Below are 24,482 nucleotides of genomic sequence, written 5' to 3'. Positions count from 1 at the left end.
ACTTGCTTCCCTTGGTCCAAATGGCTTGAAATTTGGTGTGTAGGTCATGTTATGAATTCTGTTTGATCATGATTTTTTTTGGTGATTTATTGAAATGTTTGTGAATTAATTTGAATTGAATCATTCTGTTTGCATCTATGAGGTTCCAAATTGCATGTTTTGTACTCTTTGCTTCATGAAATGATAATGATGAATGATATGAATGTGAGACAACTTGGATTTGATTCTTGATTGTTTGATCTTGATTTTTGATAAGTTTCATGTTCTGTTTTGGTTTTTTGCTCTCATTTTGACCCTAGTCTTGTACTAGTGGTTTGTGCTCTCACATTTGAGCTTTGTTTCAGGTTAAAAGAACAATTGCTTATGCTTGATGATGTGCACTCAATTGGAGTTGGCTTGTTGCTTTTTTATGACTAACTTTGAGTTTGTTTTGTAGGCATTGAGACTTATGCTTATGCTTTGTGGCTTGCACCTTTGTGCATTGACTGTTGTTTGACTGTATAGTTAACTGTTGACCATTGCCTGTTTGCTTATTGTTTGAGCTGAGTACTGATTATATTGGATTGATTTCAGGTACCTTAGTTGCTATAGTTCCTTTGTGAACTTGATTGTGCTTTGCTTGCTAGCTTGAGCATTGAGGTATAATGATCTCTTCTCCATGTAGTCTGGAAGACCTGGCCTGTTACTTGGCCAGGCACCCGTCTGAAGTCCTCCTTTAGAGGCAATGTTTGTGCTTGTTTATTTTTGTCCCCAAGCAGGAAAAGACCTTTGATAAGGCAATTGGCAGACACAAGAGATGTGCAATCCATCTCCTGCTCTTCTGTTGAGTCGTCCCTTTGCTCACACAACTAGTGTTGATGCATTGTGGACATTAACCCAAGATCCTTGTACAGTTGTACAGTTGAGTCAGTGTCATAAGTGTAGAAGGGTTCCCACTTTCTGAACCCACACTTCATTGTCGGAAGCTCTCCCAGGCCAGGGATAAGAGCTGTGAAGTCTCATCTTCACTCACCTTTCCTCAGCTTCACCCTAACTCTCAATGTTAGGGTTAAGAGCTAACATTACCCTGTTACAGTGGTTTGTTTGTCGAGGTTGATATGACCCCTCGACTAAAACCTAACCTTGATTGAGCCAACTGATTGCATATAGTGCGTGCTATTTGTGCTTGTGTGTTTGTGTTTTTTTTAGTTTAGCTTGCTTCTAGTGCAAGTTAGGGTTAGTTTGGCTTGCTCCCTGTGCAAGTCATGTTTAGGTTAGCTTGCTTCCTGTGCAAGTTAGATAGCAACCTTAACTTAGGGATGATTTGCATGATAACATCTAGGCTCGAGTCATAGTCTCCCTAGTTGTGTCTCCCTCTGTTATCTGGTTAGGCTAGTCCTGTGTCCCTGTTAAGGGGAACTACGTCGCCCTGATCCTCATACCAGATGAGGTACGTAGGCAGGAGATGAGCAGATCTCTCCGGGCGCCCGTTTTTGTTTTGTCTTGTGTGTGTCAGGAGATGGATATAAGCCCAACTATTGGCATTTCGTATCCTCTTGTTGTGTGCTTGGAGTCCGGTATAAGTCCATCAAGTGGCATCTGGTTTCCAGTGTGGGTGTGTTTGGTTCGGAGTCTGATGTAAGCCCAGCGATTGGCATTCGGATTCCACGTTTGCCTGTGTCTGTTTTGTTTGTGTGCGTGAGCCGAGCTACGAATGCTCTGATTCTTCTTAGTCCAAGAAGATACGTAGGCATAGGATGCGACATCCTAGCGAGCATGTGTTTTCCCCCAGTCCGAACTACTTCGACTCTGATGTCTATGCTTGATAGACTAAGTAGGCCCAGGATGCGATATCCTACCGAGTCAGTCTTGTTTGTTTTCTTGTGTCTCTTTCAGCCAGTGTTTGTTTGTTTTTGAGCAGTGTTTTAGCAACCATATTCCTTCCTTTTGTGCGTGGATCCCGTCGAGTACGACGGATGCGTAGGGGTGCTAATACCTTCCTTTCGCATAACCGACTCCCGATCCCATTCTCTTTGGTCGCGAGACCATGCTTTTTTCCAGGTTTACTTCGAGCGTTTCCTTTCCCTCTTTTGGGATAAATAACGCACGGTGGCGGCTCTGTTGTTTTCGTTTCCCGCCGGTTTTTCGCGTAATGCGCCAGCTGGCGACTCTGTTGGGGACACGAGAAGTTGACCTTTTGCTGGTCCATCTTCCCTAAGCGAGTCTCTCCTAGCGCTCTCTTGGTTAGGGTTTTTGGTTGCTGTTTGCTGTTATTTATTGCATTCATTTATTTACTGTTTGCAGTTATGTTTGCATTCATTCATATTCATCTGTGCTGGCTATGCTGTGTTGTCTCTCTGTTGGGATGGGAGTTACTTGAGGTAAAAGGCCCAATACCCAGGCTATGAGTGAAATCTAGGAAACCTAGGAATAAAGTGATTCATGGGAAGCGGGTGGTATGCGCCACTTAGCGGAACATTGATATCACGAGCAGTTCAGACCCTGGTGGGATATTATCGTTACATACTTCGGGTGTGTATATGATGGTATTCTGCGAAAGGTTATTTATGCTGCGTTTCTCTTGACTTTACCCTGGCCTAGATGACACCCGTGAGTGGGGAGGGAATGATCATTACAGGTACCGTGGTGACTTGTTAGTGACTCTTGGTACTGATGGTGACTGTGAATTATGGACATTTATTTCTGGGACGCCGGAGTTCTGTCCGTGGTTTATCAGCGAGTTCCGTTTATTTCGGATCCTTGGGTTGAATTTGAGAGTACCTGTTCAGAGGATCTGGCTGTCATCCGTTCAGTGGATGTTTCTGTGGTAATGATGTAACCTTCGGTTCCGTTTATTTCGGAACTCCCTAAGTCGGATTTATGGTGACTCAGTTGACTGTGACTGGTCCAGAGACTTGTCGGGTCTTCAGATGACTTGGTGACACAGTGACCTGCATTCATGCATTTGCATCATCCCATTTCGCATTCATCTGGATTCAACCCATGCCTGTCCGTACTCAGGGTCCATTTTTTATTTATTAAGATTCTCGTTGAGAGATGACCAGATGTCAAAATGTACCGATGAAAAGTATCTGTCTCTGTGAAACCAGAATCAAAGGACAATTCCTCATACGGATAGACATTGCATGCGTGAGTCATATGAACCCATTTGCTGTTTTGTAGGTATCAACCGGTGCGCATAGCTCGCCTGCTCAGATATCCTGCTGGGGGCAACAAATCCAAACTGATGGATCCTCCCAACGCCGACATTTGTGAACTGAAAAAGATGATGAGAGAGTTACTCAGTGTTGTGCAAGGGCTTGCCTTGGGGCAGAAAGCCATGGCTGAGAGATTGGAAAAGATTGAGAAATGGCTGATGGTGGAGAGAGTTCAGGAAAAGGATCCGTCCTCCGAAGTAACAAATCCCTCTGGCACTATAGTAAAGAGACCATCTGGCGGTGGTCTGCTCAAAAAGGAGGGTGAGTCAAGTGGTGTGCCAGCAAAGAAAGAACGTGGTAAGGATCGTTATCATCCTTATGCTGCCACCGTGACCATTCCTGTTGGTAATCCACCTGTACCACCGCAACAACCTCCACCTCAACAGAAAGCACCGAAAGCTAAGAGCCAAGTCAAGAAGGGGAAGGAGGATCGTCAGTTTGAGGAGCCACCTGTGACTTATACCCTTCTATTCAAAAGGTTGAGAGATCTGGGGTTAGTCCGGCCGAGAGTATTGATTCCTCTAGAACCGCATCGGAGGCCTGCAAGTTACGATGAGAATGCCAGGTGTGAGTTCCATTCTGAGGCGCCCGGACATAACATTGAGGGTTGTAGAGCTTTCAAGCACGTCATCCAAGACATGGTGGATTCTAAGGCCATCAGTTTGGCGCCAATACTAAATGTTAACCCTAACCCCGTGCCAGGTTCCGTGGGGGTGAAAGTGGTGTCAAAGGACAAGAGAGGAACAAAGGTGACTGAGGGGGATCATTTAAAAACCTCAGTGTCTGTGGTCTCAAAACATCTGATGAAGGATGGAGCTTTCCCTAGTATTGATAATTGTTGTGCGGCTGTCGCCACAAGTGAGTGTGCAATGATGAGGGAGACGACTCAGAAGATGTCGGAAGTAGAAATGGACGGTGGAAAATTTGAAACACCAAGTCAGGCAGTGGAAACAGTCCAGGTGGAAAACGCCTTTGTTGCTGAGAAAGAGAAGAAGCTGTCCATTTCTTCTTATAAACAAGCCCTGGAAGTGGTAAAGAACAGAGAGGCCCAAGGTTGGGGAAGGATCATCGACATTGTGGTAAAAGCAGACATGTTTGGGGTCGGCTATCAGCCAGATCAAGAGTCATCTAGACAGAGCAGAGGATGCCGTCCACAGTACACTTTCGTCAGTGCAGGAATGCTGGATCCTAGCCATGCTTGTTCAGTGAGTGAAGAAATCGACTGTGACCACGAGCTCGAGTTGTGGATAAAGTCGTGCGTACCAGGCAATTGGAAAGCCTTCAAGATCGCCACCGTCACTCATTCAGAAGAGTAGTATTTCTGTGTTTCAATTTTGTTTGCATGAAAGCCATACGTTTTTCCCGAAACGTAATGGTCCATTGTAAGGGCCATCTCATGTGTTTCAGTGTGCAACATTTTGCATCAGTAATAAATGGATGTTTTTGTGATTAAAAGCGGTGTTCCCTGTTTTTCAATTATTTTTGCAGTTTTAAAAATAAAATGGCAATGTTTTATTTTCTCTTTCCCTTTGATTTATTTGGTTCCGACCTCAAAAGTGACTTTTCTCCTGATCTCATTGATAACAATTCGGTTACACCTCTGTATGACTTCGACAATCCGATCTATCATGCCGAAGAATAAGGCGAAGAAGATTGTGATCTGCTGGAATTAGCCAGGTTGTTAAGACAAGAGGAGAAGGTGATTCAGCCGCACGAGGAGCGATTCAAGATTGATAATCCAGGTACCGCCGAGGTCGGAAAGGAAGCGAAAGTTGGTTCCGCCTGGAGGCAAGTGTCAAGAGCGAAGGCGATGCCAATCGGTCTCAGGAATGCTGATGCCACGTATCAGAGTGACTTTGTTTCATGATATGATTCATCGTGGAATCAAATGCTATGTTGATGACATGATAGCAAAGTCCCAAGCAGAAGAAGGGCATTTAGTGAATCCGGGGCAAGTCGTTTGACCGGGTTGAGACAACTCAGACTGAGGTTGAGTCTGAATCAGTGCACTTGTGGAGTGCTGTCCGGTAAGTTGCCGAAGCTTATTGTGAACGAAAGAGGAATCGAGGTCGATCCTGCGAAAAAAAAAGGAAAGAAAGAAAAAAAAAGAAAAGAAAAAAACAATGCAAAATAAGAAATGTCTGAACCGAAAACAAAAAGAGATCAAACGGTCAGGTGGATATTGCCAAGGGGCATTGAGAAATAAAAGAATAAGTTGCAGGAACCTCTGATTCTGATGCCTCCCGTGGAAGGAACAACTGTTAATCTGGTACTTGACAGCCCTCGAGGGGTCTATGAGGTGTGTACTGGGTCAGCATGACGAGTCTTGTCGAAAAGAGCATGCAATTTACCTAAGCAAAAAGTTTATCGACTGTGAAACAATACACTCACTGCTCGAGAAAACTTGTTGTACTTTGGCATAGGCTGCTCGCCGACTGAGACAGTATATGCTGGTTCATACCACTTTGTAGATTTCCAAGATGGATCTGATCAAATATATGTTTGGGAAGTCAGCATGGACCGGACGGGTTGCGAGATGGTAAAGAAGTGAGTTTGACTGATTTGTGATATACGGTACACCTCTCAGAAAGCAATCGAGGGGAGTGTATTGTCCGATTACATCTCCTCGCAACCCATGGAGGATTATCAACCAAGGACGTTTGAGTTCCCTGATGAGGACATCTCGAGGTGCTCAAATCGAAAGATTATGAGGAACCGATCCCGGAGGAGGGGCCTGACCCTGAATCCGAATGGATTCTGATGTCTGATGGGGAGAGTTTAAAGTGAATGAGTTAGTGCTTCCCCGATAACATTTGAATGCACCAATAATGGTGGCTGAGCACGAAGCTTGTATCCTGGGTATCCATCTTCGGTGCGTATGTCTATTGGGGAAGCGCCGCGCTCGCTCGTGTATGGGATAGAAGTGGTACTACCTACTGAAGTCTAGATCCCATTATGGAGAGTCCTGGTGGATATAAAATTAGAGAAGGCTGAGGTGATAAGGACTCGGTATGACGCATGTAGCCTGACTGAGGAAAAGAGGCTGACGGTTATTTGTCATGGGGCAGTTGTACCCAGTAAATGAAGTGTGTGGTTGACCGGAAAGTGCGACCTCGGGCGTATCCGATGGGAGACGTGTTGTTTGAAAAGGATCCTTCCTCCTCAAGACGATCGTAGGGGCAAGTGGATATATAATTATGGATCTCATTCGTGGTCAAAAAGGTTTCTCTGACATGGCCTTGTTGTCAACGACCACGGGTGACGAAGATTTTCCATCCCTTGTGAATGCGGATGCAGTTAAAAGATACTTCGTAAAAGAGACCCGCTGGACGAAAAGAACAAAAATGGTCCAGGCAAAAATGGGCATCCCGGCGAACCAAGAAAAAAAAGAGAAAAGGTTCGGGCAAAAGTTAGGGATAAGAAAAGAAAAGAAAACTGTACACCCGGCAAGTTGAAAACCCCACAAGGGCAACTTGGGCAAAAAAGGGTATCCCGGTGGACTGAAACCCGAAAGGGCGGTCCAGGCAAAAGAGGGAATGAAACGAACAACTGCGTCTAGCATGGTCGTTTGTGCTTGAGATATGACCTGGATAATATCCGACAGAGATCGATCGGAAGCGTCTTGTTCAGAGGACAGAAAATTCGGAAAGTCTTGAGGACATATGAGGTGTAACCGAGTTGGAACCCGATGAGATCATGGTTTCACGTTGCCATTAGGATAGATTTTTTCCTTTCGCGCGCGATCACCTCTTTCTAGGGTTTGCTTCCTGTGTGTTGCTCGGTTTTGAGTCGTCTTTTTCAGTCAATAAATGCGTGTTCAGTCAAATAATTTTGTTTTTGTTTTCATTACCGCTTTGATTACGAAAACATCCGTTTATTTTGATAAAGAATAGTTGCATTTTGAAACATAGAGGTCCCTTCCGATGTGTGCTTATGAGATTGAAATCTGGAAATCTTATTCGGAAGTTTGAGCGACCAAGGTGTTGAAATATGGGGCACGCCTGGGGCACGCTTTTATCTAACGATCTCTTGTGCGGGTGCTGTTAGATATCTTCATTCACTGGCAGGTTGTGATATGAAGCCTTTTGACAAAAGATCCCCACAGAGTCCAACCAGGGGCAAGGGATAGACGAACAATGAAAGGACGGTGAAGGATTACGACGACAATCCTGGAAGGTTAATCAAGAAGACTCTTCAAAGTCTGAGGTCTGAAAAGTTTGTATGAATCCCAGGAGTTCGGTCTCTGTAAAGTACGGAGGAGTCAGGAATACAAGGTGATGAGTCAGAAAAGTCCAGATGAGTCTGGGAGTCCTCAAAAGTGGAAAGTCAACACTGTGGTAGGATGGTAAACACCAGTGTTCGACGAATCGTAGGGTGGCCCGTGTCCGATAGGCCGTATTTCCCCAATGGGTTTGAGAGTGTCATCTCCCTAGCAGATTCGAGATCAGTGCCTCCTCAGCAAGCCTGAAGGTTACCATATCCCCAGCGGAGTTGTGATTGTTTTCCAAGTCTGAAGCTGTCTTCCCAGCAGAGGTTGTGTTGATGGTTTTCCCCCAGCAAGGTCCCCGAGCGGATCAGGTTTGGCGGGGCTATCCCCAGTAGAGATAGGCATTGGTTGCCTCCCCTAGCAGAGTAATCGCCAAGCAGTTCGGGTTCGATGGAGGTCGTCTCCAGCAAGGACTGTCTCTCCCCCAGCAGGGTGGAAGTGGACGTGGTATTGAAATCCTCAGCATAGTTCCTGGAGTTCCCCGGTGTTATCTCTGGAGGGGTGGTGTTTTATGCATCCATCATGTAGATAAGCATAGCATATTGCATCATTAGTGCATAGCATTTTCATAATCATGGGGCATTGCGCTAAAAAAAAACTCATGCATTAGCATTGCAAACATATCCATTAGCCCTAAAGCCGTGGTGACCAAGAATGGATTATTGGGAAGAGTTTAGCATCCCCATTGGATCGACTTCAGAGTTGGGTTCCCCAGCAGGGTAGAAAAGATGTTTTCCCAACAAGTGACTCCGCAAGTGAGCGGGTATCCCCAGCAGTGTTATTCCCTAGAATTGGTAGCAGTTGGCAAGCTTGGATTGATTCTCCTAGCAGATGTGGGTATGTCTGATCTCTCCATATAGAGTCGACCCCTTAAGCAGAAAGTGTCTGTCATTTCCTTCTGCACTCCCCACGGAGTTATATCCTCGTGGATGACGGTTGTTTCCGTTCCCTCCCTACATACCTAACAGGATAGGTTTCCCTATTGAGTTCGTTCCTCATTAGGATGAGTCTTGATTCAGTCTGCCTTTTTGGATCGATCCTAAACTGGCTTCCTTTTGGCTGTCTCTTGTGCTTCCCTGTGGTATAAATGAATAGTTGCTCACTAACCGACACTCATTCATCTTATCCTCAGCGGAATTTGTTGGCTTCTACCTACGAACCGGTAGTTGTAAGTCCTATCTTTGTGGTCTTCTACCTACTATCCGGTTGATGTGAATCCTCTTTTCTCCCCTTTGTGGAGTCTACCTTTGTGCTCATCCTAGTGATGACGGTTACTGTTCCGTGGTTTTCTACCTACTAACCGGTAGATGTAATCCCCTCTTTGTGGTTATCATTATCCAGTTTCGGTATTGATATTCCTTTCTCCTTTCGGATATTTGCTCCGAGTCAGCAACTTTATCCCCAGTGGGTCCTCTTTCATTCACCGTTTGCTGGTAATGTTTGTGGTTTCCCCTTTTTTGATTGGTCATCTTTGCATACCTAGTCCTGGTACCCCGATGCCTTTCTTTTTCGGTCGATTTATCCTTTAACAACCTACAACCCAGTTAGGATAATCTTCCATGCGAGGGTATTATCTACGTTTTGACGGCTATAGATAATATATCTCATGCGCTCTTTGGTTGAACTCTTTGTTTGTTCCTCAGCTGAGTAAGATTCGTATTCCTTGTGGAATCGAATGGCCATCCTTTAACAAGTTTGCTTTCTCTCTCTTCAGGATGATGAGTGTGTTGGAATACAAACCAATTCACGCTTTGGTCGGTCACCTGTTTTGTGCCTACAACCCGGTATCCTTGGTGTTCCTTCCTGTCGGCTCCCTGTCGTGACCTAGATCCCCAGTGAGTTCTCCTCTCCGTTGGTGTCGATAAACGTCGAGTTTTTCCTAGTTATCCATTGATATCTAGTTGTATCTCCTTTCCGGGTCATCCGTCGATGTCCGTTCCTCCTCTCCGTTGGTGTCGATAAACGTCGAGTTTTTCCCATATCGTCCGTTGACGTTTGGTTGAGTCTTGTTCTCTCTCCCCAGCATGGTTACCTCTCCGTTGGTTTCGGTAAACGTTGAGTTTTTCCTATGCGTCCGATGACGTATAGTTGCTTATTCCCCACAGATCATTAGTTAATGGCTGTTGATTCCCCCAGATTTACCTCTCCGTTGGTTTTGATAAACGTCGAGTTTTTCCCGATCGTCTGTTGATGGTTGTTGGTGATATATTTCCCCATGCAGAGTTACCTCTCTGTTGGTCTCGGTAAACGTTGAGTTTTTCTCATTCGTCCGTTGACGTCTGATTGTGTACCCTATTCCCAGTCATTCGTTGATGTCTGGTTGCCTCTCAGCCAGAATCCCCAGTAGAGTCGTCGGTGGACGTCCTATTCAGTTTCCGGTTGTCATCCCCCTTCCTTAGTGAAGTGGCTTCTCCTCTCCGTTGGTGTCGATAAACGTCGAGTTTTTCCTAGTTATCCGTTGATATCTAGTTGTATTTTCCCCAGTAATTCTCCTCTCCGTTGGTGTCGATAAACGTCGAGTTTTTCCCATTCATCAGTAAATGTCTAGTCGATCCTTTTTTGGTGTCAGTAAACATCATCTTTCGATGTCGGTAAACGTCGAGTTCTTCCCATTCATCCGTAAATGTCTGGTCGATCCTTTTTTGGTGTCAGTAAACATCATCTTTCGATGTCGGTAAACGTCGAGTTCTTCCCATTCATCCGTAAATGTCTGGTCGATCCTTTTTTGGTGTCAGTAAACATCATCTTTCGATGTCGGTAAACGTCGAGTTCTTCCCATTCATCCGTAAATGTCTGGTCGATCTTTTTTTGGTGTCAGTAAACATCACCTTTCGATGTCGGTAAACGTCGAGCTTCTCCCGTTCGTCCGTTGACGTCTGGTCGAGTCTTCCAGTCATTCATTAATGTCTGGTTACCTCTCCGTTGGTCTTGGTAAATGTTGAGTTTTTCCTAGTTGTCCGTTGGTATCTAGTTGTGATCCCCATTCCCTTTCATCGTGTTGTGATGTCCGGATGTGACAGTACCTTTGAGAAAAAAAAACCAAAATCCTCAGTAATAAGTATCAGATCCCAGTGGACGTTTCCGTTGGTGGATCCTCGCAGTGTGCAAATTTCTACGGTTCTTGGTATTCAATCCCTGTTTACCCTGAAAGTCTGACAGCCGTTGCTCTCATCCGTTCGGGTTCCCAGCTGATAGAATAGGGGCAGCTGTAGCACCTCAAATTTGCACCTCCCATTTTGTACATTCATTTCATATTAGGTCATTAACATAACATTGTCCACTACATAACATTGCATTGTCCATTTGCCCGAGTGCAAGTTCATTAAGTCAAGACTGGTTAGGAGGATCAGTCAAGCAAGCAAGCAAGTGCATATCCTATTGAAGCTAAGGCCTAGGGTTGGTTCAACATGTTCATGTGATCTAGGGATCATTTTGAAGTGGTTTGGCCAAAGATTGGATGTTCAGAAGTCATCAGTCAAGCTGGATTTCATCTGAAACCCTAGAAAGTCAACTGTGGTCAACTGTGCCTGAATTCATGGATTTGAAGGTGGGAGATGGTTTGAAAGGCTTCATTCATGTCCATACAAGTCTCATTTGCAATTTCAAAGATCAAGATTGAAGAATTTGAGGTCAGATGAAAAGTTTCCAAAAATAGTAAGTGACCTGTAATTTTAAACTGCCAAAAATGGAAAGGTCTTCTCCTCAAATTTACATCATCATAAAAGCTTCAAATGAAATTTTGTTCAACATGAAAGTTTAAGATCTTGCTCTCACCTTTCCAAAAAGTCCAAGAACATCCATTTCTCATTTATGGTTGGCAAGTTATGATCAAATCATTGTCAAGAAAAGTTGAACTTCAAGGAGGCATAACTCTTGAACCAAAAGGCCAATTTGAGTGATTATTTTTTGAGCAAACTCCATTTGACATGCACTATCATAATCCATCATTACATTTCATCAAAAATCATCATATAAAAAGTCCATTTTTCAAGTGAACCAATTTGAATTTTGGTGAGAAAAAAGGTCATTTTGAAAACTACATACTATTTTCATGCCAAACCAATTGCAATTGCTTCAAAATAGGTTTTGTGACTTGCTGCAAGAAGAATTACACTGTTCCATTGGTTGCATTTGAAAAAGGGCATTTTGGCCAAGTTACATGACATGAGCATTCACTAATCCATTTCCATTTTGCTAATCATGTTTAGCTAACTGGATTAAGAGGTGGTATATAGTCTTAATTGTAACAGAAAACACATTAGCATTCATTTCTACTCAGATCTAGATCCAAAAGTGAAAATTCTCTCAACTTTTGCTCTCAATTTTTCTGCAAAAATTTCCATAAACCTTGCCTGATTCTTCATTGTTCCAACATACACAAGCCTTTTGGAAGTGAATTGAAGCCAGGGATCACCATTTTCGTGCTGTTTTCTTGGACTGTTACATTGAGCATCTTCAATGGCAAGTGTTGATTAGAGCATCCTCAAGCATCATTGAGCTAAAGTCTTTCACTCATTCATCAACTGGAGCACTATAGAACTTCTGTTTGCACATTCCAAGCCTTGAAGATCACGATTCCCTTACTGCACTTTGATTAAGGTTAGTTTTCGATGATCGAGATTCATGAAATTGTGCTATGTATCTGATAGATCTTTCCATGCTGAACATGCTGCACTTTGTAGAATCGAATTTCATTGAGAATTGATTGAGTTATCTTGATTTAAAGTTTGATGTTCAAAACTTTCCTTGCTCGATCTGGACTTGTTAGCTTGAATTAGGAAAAATCATGTTAGGATTGTTGTTGTGCATGATGAGACGAATCTATTGGTATATCATTTGTTAATTTCTGTGAGAAATGTTCATGGCCTGGGATTTTTGTGAAGAACGTGATGAATATGCTCAAGAACACCGTCCAGATTGTGTTTGATCCATGTTCCCATGAAATTGCATGTTTTCCGTGTTTTTGAGCCATGTAGCGAATCACAGCGTGCCACCGCATAAAATGAAACGCAGCGTTTCACCATTGTTGCTCCTTATTTACGCTTTTGCCATTTTCTCCATTTAATTCATTTAATTCATTTTCATTTCAAATTTTAATTTCATTTTCATCTTCAATCTTAGAAAAATCATAAGTCATTCAATACTTATCCAAATAATGTGGAATTTTTTGTGAAATGTTCCTCATAATCTCTAGTTTTTTATGATGATTTTTCCAGAATTTATGCATGTGTGGATTTCTGTTTTGCCTAGGGTTTGTTCATGTGTATCCAATTTGTACCTTCCATGCCATTTTGCTTGTGAAATAATGATGCTTAATTGGATGAGGCTGAAATTGTTTGTGCTTATTCTAGACACCTTGAGGAGCATTTTGATATGTGGTTTGTGATTTTTGAGTTTATGGATTGTGAGATATGATTTTTTGAATAGAGGTGTGACAATTTGTGTCACACCATTCTTGTCCAATCTGATGATTTTTGTTACCATGCCATATGAACCTGAATTGAGCTGGATTTTGCATGTTGATACTTATGAATGTTGAGAATGCTTGTGAATTTTCCTGGAATTTTTGAATGCATTTCCTATTTGTTTGATAATTTCTCCCCTGTTTGACCAAATGTGGACTTTTTGTGAGTCATGATTTCATTTGATTTGTGAAATTATTGGTGTTTATTGGATGGACTTGAAATTTGGCATGTGTATTATAGACATCTTGAAGTTTGTCATGGATTTGATTTCATTCATTTATCATGCTTGGTCTCTGTTTTATGATTGTTTGAAGTGGATGCATGTTTTGATGCTTTGTATGGGCTTGTTTGAGTATGCTTTGACTTGTTGAATTTCATTGACTTGCTTCCCTTGGTCCAAATGGCTTGAAATTTGGTGTGTAGGTCATGTTATGAATTCTGTTTGATCATGACTTTTTTGGTGATTTATTGAAATGTTTGTGAATTAATTTGAATTGAATCATTCTGTTTGCATCTATGAGGTTCCAAATTGCATGTTTTGTACTCTTTGCTTCATGAAATGATAATGATGAATGATATGAATGTGAGACCACTTGGATTTGATTCTTGATTGTTTGATCTTGATTTTTGATAAGTTTCATGTTTTGTTTTGGGTTTTTGCTCTCATTTTGACCCTAGTCTTGTACTAGTGGTTTGTGCTCTCACATTTGAGCTTTGTTTCAGGTTAAAAGCACAATTGCTTATGCTTGATGATGTGCACTCAATTGGAGTTGGCTTGTTGCTTTTTTATGACTAACTTTGAGTTTGTTTTGTAGGCATTGAGACTTATGCTTATGCCTTGTGGCTTGCACCTTTGTGCATTGACTGTTGTTTGACTGTATAGTTAACTGTTGACCATTGCCTGTTTGCTTATTGTTTGAGCTGAGTACTGATTATATTGGATTGATTTCAGGTACCTTAGTTGCTATAGTTCCTTTGTGAACTTGATTGTGCTTTGCTTGCTAGCTTGAGCATTGAGGTATAATGATCTCTTCTCCATGTAGTCTGGAAGACCTGGCCTGTTACTTGGCCAGGCACCCGTCTGAAGTCCTCCTTAAGAGGCAATGTTTGTGCTTGTTTATTTTTGTCCCCAAGCAGGAAAAGACCTTTGATAAGGCAATTGGCAGACACAAGAGATGTGCAATCCATCTCCTGCTCTTCTGTTGAGTCGTCGCTTTGCTCACACAACTAGTGTTGATGCATTGTGGATATTAACCCAAGATCCTTGTACAGTTGTACAGTTGAGTTAGTGTCATAAGTGTAGAAGGGTTCCCACTTTCTGAACCCACACTTCATTGTCGGAAGCTCTCCCAGGTCAGGGATAAGAGCTGTGAAGTCTCATCTTCACTCACCTTTCCTCAACTTCACCCTAACTCTCAATGTTAGGGTTAAGAGCTAACATTACCCTGTTACAGTGGTTTGTTTGTCGAGGTTGATATGACCCCTCGACTAAAACCTAACCTTGATTGAGCCAACTGATTGCATATAGTGCGTGCTATTTGTGTTTGTGTGTTTGTGCTTTTTTTAGTTTAGCTTGCTTCTAGTGCAAGTTAGGGTTAGTTTGGCTTGCTCCCTGTGCAAGTCATGTTTAGGTTAGCTTGCTTCCTGTGCAAGTTAGATAGCAACTTTAACTTAGGGATGATTTGCATGATAACATCTAGGCTCGAGTCGTAGTCTCCCTAGTTGTGTCTCCCTCTGTTATCTGGTTAGGCTATTCCTATGTCCCTGTTAAGGGGAACTACGTCGCCCTGATCATCATACCAGATGAGGTACGTAGGCAGGAGATGAGCGGATCTCTCCGGGCGCCCGTTTTTGTTTTGTCTTGTGTGTGTCAGGAGATGGATATAAGCCCAACTATTGGCATTTCGTATCCTCTTGTTGTGTGCTTGGAGTCCGGTATAAGTCCATCAAGTGGCATCTGGTTTCCAGTGTGGGTGTGTTTGGTTCGGAGTCTGATGTAAGTCCAGCGATTGGCATTCGGATTCCACGTTTTCCTGTGTCTGTTTTGTTTGTGTGCGTGAGCCGAGCTACGAATGCTCTGATTCTTCTTAGTCCAAGAAGATACGTATGCATAGGATGCGACATCCTAGCGAGCATGTGTTTTCCCCCAGTCCGAACTACTTCGACTCTGATGTCTATGCTTGATAGACTAAGTAGGCCCAGGATGCGATATCCTACCGAGTCAGTCTTGTTTGTTTTCTTGTGTCTCTTTCAGCCAGTGTTTGTTTGTTTTTGAGCAGTGTTTTAGCAACCATATTCCTTCCTTTTGTGCGTGGATCCCGTCGAGTACGACGGATGCGTAGGGGTGCTAATACCTTCCCTTCGCATAACCGACTCCCGATCCCATTCTCTTTGGTCGCGAGACCATGCTTTTTTCCAGGTTTACTTCGAGCGTTTCCTTTCCCTCTTTTGGGATAAATAACGCACGGTGGCGGCTCTGTTGTTTTCGTTTCCCGCTGGTTTTTCGCGTAATGCGCCAGATGGAAAATAAATTTGATATGAAATCATCTGTTGAGGATAGTTTATGGTATTATATGGGGAGGACATGGGTCAATTGTATGATGGTTATGTCATGATGTGTACGATATGCAATGTATGTTATGGTGTGTAACAATAGTATCTCTTCAACTGGAAAACAAAGATAAAACCTTCATGACAAAAGGTCAAGAAGAAAGATGAGAGGGAATATGACTTCGTTGGGGATAAGTTTCTTATGTAAAAGATAGTGAAAATTCCTAACAACGGCTGAGAAGATTTTAGTTCAGTGACGCTTCCTATCAACAGCTGGAATACCTGAAATCTAAAGGTACAGATCCCTAGAAATGACTAGGGAGGTTTTAGTTCAGTGACGCTTCCTAGCAATGGCTGGAATACCTGAAATCTAAAGGTGTAAATCCCTAGCAACGACTGGGGAGGTTTTAGTTCAGTGACGCTTCCTAGCAATAGCTGGAATACCTGAAATCTAAAGGTGTAGATCCCTAGCAATGGTTGGGGAAATTTTAGTTCGGTGACGCTTCCTAGCAATGGCTGGAATAGCTGAAATCTAAAGGTATAAGTCCCTAGCAACGGTTGGGGAGATTTTAGTTCAGTGGCGCTTCCTAGCAATGACTGGAATACCTGAAATCTAAAGGTGTAAGTCCCTAGCAACGGTTGGGGAGATTTGAATTTTGAAAGTGTCAATCCCTAGCAATGGCTGGGAAGGTTTGAATTTGAAAAATATCAATCCCTAGCAACGGCTGGGAAGATTTGAGTTTGAAAAGTGTCAATCCCTAGCAACGGCTGGGAAGGTTTGATTTTTGAAAGTGTGCAAAAAACACAGGAGTACTTGCAAAAGGCAGGTGAATAGATATGGTGGTTATCATACACAAGGTAGAGGAAAATTTACAGTAGGTACGAAAAACTCATTATATCCCTCAGGCACAACGGCGGGGATGAATTTTTCAAAATATGGCTACCACTTGGGACTTGCCAAACCTACATCAGGTGTTATAAGACAAACGATAAGAGAATAGGTCAATCGTCCAATCTCTCATTTTTGCTTAACATGCAAAGTTGATAAAGGTAAACTCTCTCGTGCGAAAGGTAACATGGAGGCTTGCAAAAAGGCAAAACAAGGTTTTCCCATGCAAAAAAGCAGAGGGGTCTTGCAAAAGGCAAGGTACTGACAAAGGGCCAACAATATTTGCAAAAGGCAAATGAAAAGAGATACTTTGGGGAAACCTGTTGGGGTTGTTCACGGGGATCCTTGCTCTTTCGAGAAAGGCTTGAATCCAACTTATGCTAAACATACTTGCCCCAATATGAAGAGTATGTTATGATGCAATGTTATGTATGTAAAATGTCGATGTATGCTGAAAGTCGATGTATGCTCGGGCTGCTGGAGTATGCAAATGCATGGTCTATGGATTGTGCCAAGTATGGTTGGGCTTTAGTGGAACTTTCCGTTTCAACGGGAAAAATTATGCATGAAGTGATGCATGCAATGCATGTGGGACTGGAACTGGGTATTTGGATTTTTGTAGGGATTTATTTTTGTTTCCAATGAGAGATTGTTGGTGAATATCATCATCAAAGGGTTGATGGAAAATGGTTTAGAACATCGTCATCAAAGGGTTGATGGAAAAGGGTGGCATCATCAAAGGGTTGATGGAAAAGTATTTGTCATCGTCAAAGGGTTGACGGAAAAGGTAAATTGTCATCGTCAAAGGGTTGACAGAAAAGGTAATTTGTCATCGTCAAAGGGTTGATGGAAAAGAATTTGTCATCGTCAAAGGGTTGACGGAAAAGAATTTGTCATCGTCAAAGGGTTGACGGAAGGAAACTGTTGTAAAATGTCGTCATCAGAGGGTTGATGGGAAAGGGGTTCGTCATCAAAGGGTTGACAGAAAGGTAATTTGTCTTCGTTAAAGGGTTGACGGAAAGGTGATTTGTCTTCGTCAAAGGGTTGACAGAAAGGTGATTTGTCTTCGTCAAAGGGTTGACGGAAAGGTAATTTGTCTTCGTCAAAGGGTTGACGGAAAGGTAATTTGTCTTCGTCAAAGGGTTGACGGAAAAGTAATTTGTCTTCGTCAAAGGGTTGACGGAAATTTTTTTGTCTTCGTCAAAGGGTTGACGAAAAGAAACTGTTGTAAAATGTCGTCATTAGAGGGCTGATGGAAAAAAGTTCGTCATCGTCAAAGGGTTGACGGAAAGGTAATTTATCTTCGTCAAAGGGTTGACGGAAAAAAGTTTGTCATCGTCAAAGACTTAACGGAAAGGTAATTTATCTTCGTCAAAGGGTTGACGGAAAGGTAATTTGTCTTCGTCAAAGGGTTGACGGAAAAAAGTTTGTCATCGTCAAAGGGTTGACGGAAAGGTAATTTGTCTTCGTCAAAAGGTTGACGGAAAGGTAATTTGTCTTCGTCAAAGGGTTGACGGAAAGGTAATTTGTCTTCGTCAAAGGGTTGACGAAAAGGTAATTTGTCTTCGTCAAAGGGTTGACGGAAAAGAATTTGTCTTCGTCAAAGGGTTGACGGAAAGGTAATTTGTCTTCGTCAAAGGGTTGACGGAAAGGTAATTTGTCTTCGTCAAAGGGTTGACGGAAAGGTAATTTGTCATCGTTAAAGGTTTGACGGAAAGGTAATTTGTCTTCGTCAAAGGGTTGACGACAAAGAATTAAGGAATGTTATCACTAAAGGGTTGGTGGAAAGTAATTTGTATATGTAATATCATCGTCAAAGGGTTGACGGAAAGAGACTTCACTATGATGTGGCATCACCAAAGGGTTGGTGGGAAGGATCATCATCAGAGGGCTGATGGAAAAGATTGTATTCGTTAAAGGGTTGACGGAAAGAAACAATCAGGTTATGTCCTCATCAAAGGGTTGATGGAAAGGATTTATTATGTTAGGTATGCATATGATGCATGTCAATGGAAATTTCTCATTTTTGTGAGAAAGCTTTTAGATATGCAACTTCCTTATTTGGAAGGGAAGTCATGTGTGTTTATTGTATGCAGTGCATGTAGTAATGCAAGATGAATATTGATTGCCTTTGGATTGATCTCCCTTTTGGGAGGTGAGACTTTTTGGGTACCAATGTTGATTGGATTTGAGTTTATGAAGATGCCAGCGAAGTGGGCTTTTATTTATAGTGATGGCTAATATGGGGTGGGCTTTCGGTTTTGGAGATGCCAATAGCGATTGGGCTTTATGGTTAATGATAGAGATTTGTTTTGGGAGGTGCCAATAACGATTGGGCTTTCTGGTTAATGATAGAGATTTGTTTTGGGAGGTGCCAATAACGATTGGGCTTTATGGCTAATGATAGAGATTTGTTTTGGGAGGTGCCAATAACGATTGGACTTTTGGATTTTGGTTTGGACGGGATCAGGCTGGATCTGATGATGATTAAATTTTTGGGTTTGCCAAGTAGGCTTTAATTTTGGAAGGTATCAAGTGAGGCTTGGCTTCATTATTCTTGTTGGGGAAGGGCTTCATGTTATGCATGATGCATGATATGTACGAGTGAAGCAACATGGTTGGTGCGTAATGATTGATGCAATTGTTTTAGATAGTTCAGCAAACGTCCTTGAGGTGGGTCAAGAATGGTTGGAACTGGGAAATATTTCTGCTTGGCTTCAAGGCTCATTGTTGACAAATTATGGGATGATGTGTTTAGCATGACTTCTCGACATTTGCTTTGAACTGGGCTGACGTAGTGAGCTTGGTCTGGATATTCTGATGCCCCCTGCTTGATCTGAGCAAGAAAATCCAAAATATAAGGAAATGCTTCCTCAATCTGTTAGGTATCTACGTGGACTTCCCCAGTTACAAGTTATGAAGCAAACCATGGTTAAAGTGATCTTGATCTGATATGCCCCAACGTCTTGGGTCTGCCTACCCCTATTCATCCATCTCTTGGAGTGTTTTGACTTTCTCATTGTTGATTCTAAGAGTTGGCAGCTATTTTGGTAAAACAAAGAATGTTCAAAATATGTCATGTGTGATGTCTTAACATGAGATATCCTATGTACCTGCTGGAGTTGAAGAACATATGCAAGCAAGACTGTTTCAGAATGCCACTTACAATACTAAGGCTTCTGATATTGGATGTACCTGCTGGAGCTTATATGGAAGACATATGCTGCAGGATTGTTTCAGTTGACATACTCATTGTCATGGTAACTGATATGGCTGTACCTGCTATAAAAGGAAACTGGATTATGCAGGATTTTTCCAGATGTCAGACCCGATGTCATGACATCTTGTACACAGAACATTCAGTATGAATGTCTGGTGTTTTGTGATTGCACAATTGGTGGCAATCATTGGTTGATTGAAGATATGGCTAGCTGGCGCATTCTATCAGGGATATCAACCAGATTTGTTTATTTTCCAAGGAGATCTTTACAACTGATATGAAAAGATTTGATTGGAAAATATATCTAGGGTTTTCAAGTTGTCCAATGTTTCTATAAAAAGGGACTCAGAAAACCTGTTTGAACACACAACCAAGACTGAGCGAAATTTAGAGAGAGAGCTAGGGTTTGTGTCTGTAGGTCATTCAAGTCATCCATTGATGATTGAATTGGACTGATTTGTCTTCTTGATCAAAGCTTTGAAGCAAGATCAAGAGTGTGTCTTCTTGATTGAAACTGTGAAGTAAAATCAAGAATATTGTAATTGAAAAGTATTTTCTTTTCACAAGGGATTGTTGTTTAAGATCACGGGTTTGTGATTGTAAGGGAAGTGAGTGGGTTCTCATATCTAAGAGTGCTTAGGTAGAAATTGCACGGGTAGAGATTAGGTGAGAAAGACTGTAACTTGGTGAAGTGTACGGATAGTCTTTGAACTAATTCTATTATAGTGAATTTCGTTCCTGGCTTGGTAGCCCCCAGACGTAGGTGAGTTGCACCGAACTGGGTTAACAATTACTTGTGTGATTTGTTTTTCAATTCTGTTTTATTATCCATTGTGTATTAACAGATATTAGTGTCGTGACATTACCTTCGACATCTTATATCTGATACCAGAATTTCACTCATGCTTTTGAGGTGGTCTGCCCTGATACGAACCTTGAGGGGATTTTTCTCCTGACTGGTTGATATTTGAGGGGATTCCCCTTGCCAACTGCCTTTGGAGAGATTTGCCTAATCTCGACGTGGTTGTCCCAGAGTGACTGAATCTTGAAGTGGCTTGCTCAACGGAGTTCTCAAATACCTTGCCCTCCTTGGTGAGATCAATCTAAGGGGACAACCTTTGCTCATCGGAGTCCTCATGAAATTTGCCTCTTTTGGGTGACCAAAACTTCTCGAGTCATGTTCATTGTGAAAACGCTCTTCATGTCAATGCTCATTCACAAGTAAAACTATTTATGCCAATGTTATATTTATGTCAGTTTTAGAAATCCAAGTATGTCCACTGAAAAGATGACATATAGTGAATGGATCACTAGTTACAAAAGTCATACTGATACTTAGCAAAACAAATAGGAGTCAATTTTGACACAAGCTCCAATGCAATATGCTTTCAAAATAGACCTTGCTTCAATTAAGTCTTTTGAGGGTTGTAATGTGGGATGGTTCACGGTTTAAGAAACAAAGGATTTATGGCTCAAAAATTTATTTAGCCCGCCCATTCTTCTTGATACCCTTCAGTCCTACGTTCAACTAGTTTGACATAGACGTTCGTCTCTTAGAATGATGGGAGTGGTAGTAAGAGAACCCACAAGGTTTTGGGAGTGACAGTCACTTGCCTTCCTATTTTTGTGTTTGCAGTCACACGACTTTGTTCTTGCTGAGGATTTTTGTTTTTGATTCCTCTTCCGCTTTTTTGTTTTTCGACTTCCCTAATTTTTCCTGGACTATTTTTTTTGCTTACAATCCATTGGGATACCCTAATTTTTGCCTAAGCCACTTGTTTTTGAGTTTCGACTTAGCGGGCCTTTTCTCTCTTTTTTTTAGAGTTTTTTTTTGGAACAAATCGTGTGACGTTTGTTGATTTGGTTTGAAAGGATTTGTGATTGTCTCACTTTTTTTTTGTTGGCGAGGGACAACCACTGAATTTGCGATTTTGACCTTCCGTGAGGGAAATGATGTGGTTGTCCTTTAGACAAGACACTCCCTAGGATGTGGTTGATACTCAAATAGGACACTCCCTACTTTGTATTTTAGGAATTGAACGTGTGGTCAAATTAGCTGAAGACTACCCTGCCCCGGGTTAAGATGTGAGGGTTTCTCTGCTTGGAAGAAAACTCCTACTTCTAGGCTCAAAGGGGTTGACTAGGGATTATCATCCTTATACCTCCAGTGTTTGGGGATTTAAAGCAATGCCTTACATCATCAGCAAGGTGTTTATTCAAAAGCATACATGCAATGAGCTATTGTACCTTATATTCATCATTCTCCCTCTAAGTTTCGTTTTTAAACAAAAGTAAGATAAGAGTGAACACGATTGGATTGACTTAAAACATGCATATTCATTTCATTATTGCAAAAACAAGTTTTTAAGAGTGAATATTACAATGACAAGCAAGAAAGTTACACATGAAGACAAATGAATGATAACATAATTGTTGGCGTGATTAGCCTTGTTTCAACCGTAGACCGGTATGCTTGTAGGAACTTATGTATGATAGTCCCCAAGGAGGCTCTTATGCAACTTCTTGTTCCTCATCCATTAGCACTAGTTGTGGCATTGCAGAAGTGCCTTCGTGTGGCAGCATGAGGTTGCTTAGTATATCCAGTCCGTTTGGTGTGAACGCGATAGCCTTTGAGTCAATCAGTTCCTAGACCTTGTATTTGAAGGCCTTACAACTTTCGATCGAGTGTCCGGGTGCTTCTGAGTGGAACTCACACCTAGCATTCATGTCGTAGTTCAAGGGAAGGTGTGTTGGAGGAGGTCCTAGTACCCTTAACTTCACCAATGATCTGTTGAGCAAAAGAGGGAGAATTCGACCGTACGACATGGGAATAAGGTCAAACTGTTTTTCCGACCTCTTTGGTTTTCTCTGGCCTTTTTTAGCATAAGAGTTTTGCCTCCGACTTGAGTACCAATTCTGATTCTGCTTTTGGTTCCCCAGAGCTAGCTGAGGAACGAACACTGGCTGTTGATTAAGAAAACTCAGCAGTTCGGGTTGGGGACGGTATCCCTGAGGCAACTCATGACGTGAGGTGGAGTCGGGCAGAGGCATGGGGGAGACCATTTCCATCCTGGAGGTTGGTGTAGGATTTCTTTCCTTTTTCAAAAGTGTTTGCAAGATTTCCATAACCAAGCTCATCTGAGTCTTTAGTTGGCTGATCTCTTCCTTCAATGCAGCCTGGCCTTGTTGGAGTTCTTCCACAATGGCTTGAGACATGCTTCTAGTTCTAAGCATACGTCGGGAAATCAGCTAGTGGGGTAGAAACAGAAGATGGTATAAGGTTTTACTTATGAGATGCAAATGATGCATGAATGCGATGTTTATTTATGAATGAATGGGTGAGAAGATTTCCACAGGTTTTTAGGCATGGGTTCATGGTTTTGGACCATCGTGACAAAGCATGGAGTTAATAATGAATGCTTAGCAAACCAAGGTTCTCGCTTTGTTTGATCTAAGGCTTTTGGAAAATTGGGTGTAAGACACTGCCCCTAGAATCATGGACGTCCTTGACTGTCAGCCGCTTATGTCAATTTACTTGCCAGACGACTGCTCCATCAAAGTCATCTACTCTAAGTGAGATCTTCGTATCGACCCTTACGAGGAAGGCACCTCGGTGGCCTATACTACACGACCATCGGTCTAGGCTAGCCATAGTTTTAAAGGTTCTAAAAGGGGTCTTAGGGTCATCGACTCTAGTAAAAGAAAAGATGCTTACACCAAAAGCACGACGGTCATCAATCCCCTTAAGAGAATCTACCACTAAGTGAGGTTCTCGTACGACCCTAACGAGGAAGGCACCTCGCGGATCAATACTACTCAACCTCTCCTATCTCAAGAAAACTCTCAGACTCGGGTGGAGAGTCCTTCACACAAGGTTTTTTCCTTTTCAATCATTATTGCTTCCAAAAAATCTTCGTCACAGAGTCAGGGTTTCGGACTAAAAGGCAAACAAAGAAAACATGCACAAGTTAGCAAAGAAAGCAATATATATAGAAACAATAGATAACAGATAAACCTCCACGTACGTAAAAGAGGAACAACCCAAACTAGGCTAGACTTGCTTAGGGAATTTTGGTGTCCCTAGCAGAGTCGCCAACTGTCGCTACCGGGATTTCACGCTAACGAAACCGGGACTAAAGAAATGCCAAAGAGAGGCAAAGTCAGAAGAGTGGCCACCGAATTTTATTTAGTTTACCTCTATCGGAGAGGAGAGGGGAAATAGTCGATAAAACCCTCGGAAAATATACGCGCACGGGAAGCGCTAAAAGAGAATAAGGAATCGGTCTCGCAACCGAGATTTCGGTTCGGAAGTCGGTTACGTAAGGGGAAGGTATTAGCACCCCTTACGTCCATGGTACTCCATGGGAACCATTTGGGTTGTTTTACATACATGGGATTTATCTATTATTGTTTTATTTTTCGAAAGAATGTGTGAAAAGAAGGAGATGTTTTTGTTAATATAGTGCTCGCCAAGGATTGGGGCCCTTGTGCCTACGTATCACTCATTCGGGGATGAGGAATCAGAGCTCCGTAGTTCGGAGTGAAAAATATTTGTGTGTTGGTTTATTTTACCTTTGAAAAAGGGGTTTTCAGGATGATGCCCTATGGCACAAAAAGGAGTTTGATGAGTTGTATTATTTTTACCTTGAATAAGGGTTTTATGAAATGAATGTTTGTGATTATATTGTACTAAAGTCTATGGGCGGAGGTGATTATTCTAGACAACAAGCCAAGCGTCTTGCGTCAAAAATAATCAGAGTAAGGGTAGGAATGCTTCATTCTCACTCATTCTCCACCACTTAAGGCTCGTGGCGCACAATAACAATCGTAATTATTAAGTGTTTTGAATTTGATTATGAAAATGCCACTTGACGTTGAATTAAGGGTTTATTTT

The sequence above is a fragment of the Lathyrus oleraceus genome, chromosome 3 (assembly GCF_024323335.1).
Source record: "Lathyrus oleraceus cultivar Zhongwan6 chromosome 3, CAAS_Psat_ZW6_1.0, whole genome shotgun sequence".
Lineage (NCBI taxonomy): Eukaryota > Viridiplantae > Streptophyta > Magnoliopsida > Fabales > Fabaceae > Lathyrus > Lathyrus oleraceus.
The sequence above is the reverse complement of the archived record's forward strand: the minus strand, read 5'-3'. Positions refer to the sequence as shown.